A 6,000-nucleotide genomic window follows, 5' to 3' on the forward strand; every position below is an offset into this window, starting at 1 on the left:
ATGAACATGGGAGGGGGGTTCAAAGTGATTTACGTATAAATTTAAATTTAGACCAACCAGATTGAAGTAACTGCTGATGGGGAATGTGCAGGTGAAGATGTTGTTGTTTGTTTCATAGACTCCCTGGACCAAACATTCCCTTGCATGTCCACTCTAGCAAAACAAGGAATGCTGTACTTGACTGCTCCCAGTGGATTACATCCCACATATGGATGGAGACCAACAGCATCTGGGATTCTCACATCCCCACCACGATCCCTGAATGGAGGGATATCAATAGTCTTCTCTGTGAATGTTCTTTGTCTATTCATGCCTTTTTACACAGACTGGTCTGAACCGCTAAGGCCTTCTTAAATGTAGGCTTCAGAGTTTTAGGGAAGTTGATGTAAATTTTGTCAGGTTTGTTGCTTTTGCTTTTGCCTCTGCCTGCATTTGGTTGACCAAAGAGATGACTGACTTTGGAGATGGAGGGGATTCCATGATTGAGCCAAACAAAATCTATCCCAGATAAAAGCCAAGCAGTAAGTCAGTTAATTGTTGTTTTTTAGTCATTTTGTCGTGTTCATGACCCCATGGACCAGAGCATGCCAGGCACTCCTGTCTTCCACTGCCTCTCGCAGTTTGGTCAGACTCATGTTGGTAGCTTCAAGAACACTGTCCCACCATCTCATCCTCTGTCGTCCCCTTCTCCTTGTGCCCTCCATCTTTCCCAACATCAGGGTCTTTTCCAGGGAGTCTTCTCTTCTCATGATGTGGCCAAAGTATTAGAGCCTCAGCTTCAGGATCTGTCCTTCCAGTGAGCACTCAGGGCTGATTTCCTTCAGAATGTCAGTTAATACCAGCCAACAAAGGCAGTGAAAGGCCTCACATCTAACTTTCTTCAGTTCTTCCTCTATCACCAGAATTCATTAACATTGTTCAATATATGAAGCTCCATTTATTTCTGAGGCTCTAATTAGCTTCTCTCTTCATTGCAGATGGTGATGAATTGAAAGGGAAGAACAAGGGGGACCAAAACAGAATCCACATAGTGGAGAAGCCATATGAATATTCAGAGTGTGGAGAGAACATCCATCAGAGCTCCCAGTCCACCTCCCGTCAAAGAAAGAGCTTCGTTCGGAGGGATAGCCTCACTTCACACAAAACAACTCACAGTAGAGAGAAATTGTATGAGTGCAGAGAATGTGGAAAGAGCTTCAATCGGAAGTATTGTCTCACTTCCCATCAAAGAATTCATACGGGGGAAAAACCCTATCAGTGCGTTGAATGTGGAAAAAGCTTCAGTCACAGCAGTGGTCTCACTTCCCATCAAAGAATTCATACAGGGGAGAAAGCCTATCAGTGCATGGAGTGTGGAAAGAGCTTCAGTAGAAGTAGCCATCTCACTTCCCATCACAGAATTCATACAGGGGAGAGGGCCTATCAGTGCATTGAGTGTGGAAAGAGCTTCAATCGAAAGGATCAGCTCACTTCCCATCAAAGAATTCATACAAAGAGCTTCGTAGAGAGGGATAGCCTCACTTCACATGAAAGAACAAAGAGTAGGGAGAAATTGTATCAGTGCTTGGAATGTGGAAAGAGCTTAAGCCACAAGCAGAGTCTTAATTTGCATCAAAAAGTTCATACAGGGGAGAAACCTTATAAGTGCTTGGAGTGTGGAAAGAGCTTCAGGCAAAGTGGCCATCTCACTTCCCATCACAGAATTCATACAGGGGATAAACCATATCAGTGCCTGGAATGTGGGAAGAGCTTTAGAAAAAGCTCCCATCTAACTTCCCATCACAGAATTCATACAGGGGAGAAACCATATCAGTGCCTGGAATGTGGAAAGAGCTTCAGTAGAAGTAGCCATCTCACTTCCCATCACAAAATTCATACAGGGGAGACACCCTATCAGTGCTTGGAATGTGGAAAGAGCTTCAGTCGCGAGGATAGTCTCACTTCCCATCACAGAATTCATACAGGGGAGAAACCATATCAGTGCTTGGAATGTGGAAAGAGCTTCAGTCAACGTACCCATCTCAATACCCATAAAAGAATTCATACAGGGGAGAAACCATATCAGTGCCTGGAATGTGGAAGGAGCTTCAGTTCTGGGCAGAGTCTCACTTCCCATCACAAAATTCATACAGGGGAGAAACCATATCAGTGCTTGGAATGTGGAAAGAGCTTCAGTTTTGGGCAGAGTCTCACTTCACATCAAAGAATTCATACAAGGGAGAAACCCTATCAGTGCTTCGAATGTGGAAAGAGCTTCAGCGGCGGGTCCTATCTCAGTTCTCATCAAAGAATTCATACAGGGGAGAAACCATATAAATGCCTGGAATGTGGAAAGAGCTTCAATCAGAAGGGTAATCTCATGTCCCATCAAAGAACTCATACAGAGGAGAAACCATATCAGTGCTTGGAATGTGGAAAGAGCTTCAGTCAAACTAGCCATCTCACTTCCCATCAAAGGGTTCATACAGAGGGGAAACCAAAAAAGAGAAAATAAAAAATTATTAAACAAACCTTACAAAAACTATTTTATAAGAAAAGGAAGAGGGAGTATAACTAAAATACCATTTATTACCTTTGTATCCTATATATCATATAATTTATCAACCCATAGAAAGGCAGGCTCCCCCAGCTCTCCCCTGGGTACCCCCCTCTTCTCCCCATCTCCCACCCTGAGAGATCCTTCCTTCCCTGCGTTCCTTGCATGTCCCTCCCACCTCCAACTGTCCTCTTCCTTTACTATATAATTTAAAAACCTTTATTATACCAAAATCTTAAAAATACATACAATATAAAACATTACATTCAACCATTACAGATTATTGATATATACAAAAAGGATAAATGAAAGAAAACAGAGAAAAAAGAAGTAGAAGAAAGAATAAGAAATCATAGAATCATAGAGTTGGAAGAGACCACAAGGGCCATCCAGTCTAATCCCCTGCCAAGCAGGAAACACCATCAAAGCATTCTTGACATATGCCTATCAAGCCTCTGCTTAAAGACCTCCAAAGTAGGAGACTCCACCACACTCATTGGTAGCAAATTCCACTGCTGAACAGCTCTTACTGTCAGGAAGATCTTCCTAATGTTTAGGTGGAATCTTCTTTCATGTAGTTTGAATCCATTGCTCCGTGTCCGTGGAGCAGCAGAAAACAACCTTTCTCCCTCCTCTATATTACATCCTTTTATATGTTTGAACATGGCTATCATATCACCCCTTAACCTTCTCTTCTCCAGGCTAAACATACCCAGCTCCCTAAGCCGTTCCTCATAAGGCATCGTTTCCAGGCCTTTGGCCATTTTGGTTGCCCTCTTCTGGACACGTTCCAGCTTGTCAGTATCCTTCTTGAACTGTGGTGCCCAGAACTGGACACAGTACTCCAGGTGAGATCTGACCAGAGCAGAATACAGTGGTACTATTACTTCCCTTGATCTAGATGCTATACTCCTATTGATACAGCCCAGAATTGCATTGGCTTTTTGAGCTGCTGCATCACACTGCTGACCTATGTCAAGTTTGTGGTCTACCAAGACTCCTAGATCCTTTTCACATGTACTGCTCTCAAGCCAGGTGTCTCCCATCCTGTATTTGTGCCTTTCATTTTTTTTGCCCAAGTGTAGTACTTTACATTTCTTTTTTAAAAAAAATTATATTTATTGACATTTTCAACTTAAAATTTCCATTCACATCATCATCTTACATCATAGACAATACAGAATAAAAGAAAAAAAGAAAAAATCAATGTAATATTATTAACTCTATCATAACTTTGACTTCCTCGCTCCTCCCTTTCCGAGTCTAATTCAACCTTTGTTTGGCAATTTTCCATTTTCCATTATTTCAATTACAAACTTCTCCATTTCTACCACTTAACAAATTTCTTATTACTCTAAATATTCCCTTTAACCTCTTATTTATTTACTAAAATTATTCTAACTTAAACAATTTACATTCTAACATCTCACTTAGTCTCTATTCTAGAATCCCCCCTCCATCTCTTCCAGTCCCTGGAAGTCCCAGATCAACTCCTGTGTACAATCCAATTCCAAACCGTTTTATCAGTCCCTCATTTACATTACATCTCAACCCACACCATCTCTCACCCACTCCAGCCCAGATTCCTCCACCCAGCACCCCCTCTGCCAACCCCCCTTTAAATTCTTCTTTTTCTTGTCCCCCCATTTAACAAGTCCTTCGCCTGGATCTCGCCTCCCTTCTCTCACTAAGAAGGTTCGGGTCCAGGCCACCTCTTTTTTCTTCATCACAGCTTGGTTGTTGTTACCAGGGGCACATTCTCCCTCTCTCACTGAGAGAAGCAGCCCCTGGGAGTCTAAATCCAGTGCAGCTCTTTTGTTGTAACATAGGTCCCGTGCAACCTCTCCCACCGGTTGCACTTCGTTCATAATACAGAATTCGTCTTGGTCCTCTTCTTCTGATAAGTTCGAATTTTTGTCCTCTAAAATTTCCTGCTGTGTCTCTAAGCTGTCAGTTGGAGAGAGTTGGTGCAGGGATTCAGTCATTAACTTTGTAACTCTTCGGTACTCCTTTACTGCCATCGAAACTTCTTGAATTTTTTCCCAGAGACATTGTAACTTGCTCTCCCACATCTTGTCAAATTGTTTTGTCTGTCTAAGTCCTTTGTCTTCTCGGGTTACAAAATGGCGAATAGGCTGTTGTTTCAGAGACGGAATCAAAGCTGAGTTGGCCAGTTCCTCCAGGTTCCCGTCGCCGGGCTACCGGTGGGCTCGTTGAAGGTCCATTCCCAATTTTGCAGAAATCCACGTAATAATTCACCCCGCCCCTAGGCTCTGCTACCCCGGGGAGGGATTCAGTTTTTCATTTTTAGCAAAGTTCATAACCACTTTCCAGCGTTATGGCTGCAGGCTCGGCAATTGCGTCTTATTTCCTCGGTAAGGGAGGGGAACGACCTCCGTTAATTTTTAAATTCCCCTCCCAAGTCCAAATTCTTTCCAGATTTTCAAAAGATCTTAATTACTCATGGCCCGATTCTTCTTAATTTGAAGGTATCTGGTGCTCTGAAGCGATGGCTTAGGGCTTCACTCCGCCGAGGTAGCGAATGGGTCCAAGGCTCCGTCCCGGACTGACTGCTCTCGGGGCTCAAACCTCGAGCTTACCGGGCATCAGCCGGGACTTAAGGGGCACAGCTGGATCTCCACGACCCCCGAAAGCCAAATCGGGGGGTTTTCCGGGTGGCCGCTTCGCCCAAGCGGCTCACCCCTCCTCGGCGGGGCCAGGTTTCTCGGAGACCGAGAAAACCGTGCCGAGCGCTAATGGCGCCAGACAGGAAGTCCCGTACTTTACATTTCTCCTTGTTAAAATTCATCTTGTTTGCTTTGGCCCAGTTGTCTAATCTGTTAAGGTCATTTTGAAGTGTGATCCTGTCCTCTGGGGTATTAGCCACCCCTCGCAATTTGGTGTCATCTGCAAACTTGCTCAGGATGCCCTCAAGCCCAATATCCAAGTCATTGATAAAGATGTTGAATAAGACTGGGCCCAAGACAGAACCCTATGGCACCCCACTAGTCACTACTCTCCAGTATGAGGAGGAGCCATTGATGAGCACCCTTTGGGTTCGGTCAGTCAGCCAGTTACAAATCCACTGAATGGTAGCGTTGTCTAGCCTGCATTTTACTAGCTTCTTTACAAGAATATCATGGGGCACCTTGTCAAAGGCCTTGCTGAAATCAAGATAGGCTACATCCACAGCGTTCCCTTCAATCTACCAGGCTTGTAATTCTGTCAAAAAATGAGATCAGATTAGTCTGACATTACTTATTTTTCAGAATTCCATGCTGACTTTTAGTGATCACAGTGTTTCTTCCTAGGTGCTCACAGACTGTTTGCTTAATGATCTGCTCTAGAATCTTTCCTGGTATTGATGTCAGGCTGACTGGGTGGTAATTGTTTGGGTCCTCTCTTTTCCCCTTTTTGAAAATAGGGACAACATTTGCCCTCCTCCAGTCTGCTGGAACTTCGCC

The 6,000-nt window shown here is 43.8% G+C and overlaps 1 pseudogene; it reads left to right on the forward strand.

Annotated features, from left to right (window-relative positions):
- Window positions 1-3,353, forward strand: part of LOC132591163 (zinc finger protein 721-like) — a 48,156-nt pseudogene extending 44,803 nt beyond the window's left edge.
- Window positions 3,354-6,000: the final 2,647 nt, after the last annotated feature.

The sequence above is a fragment of the Zootoca vivipara genome, chromosome 12 (genome assembly GCF_963506605.1).
Source record: "Zootoca vivipara chromosome 12, rZooViv1.1, whole genome shotgun sequence".
Classification (NCBI taxonomy): domain Eukaryota; kingdom Metazoa; phylum Chordata; class Lepidosauria; order Squamata; family Lacertidae; genus Zootoca; species Zootoca vivipara.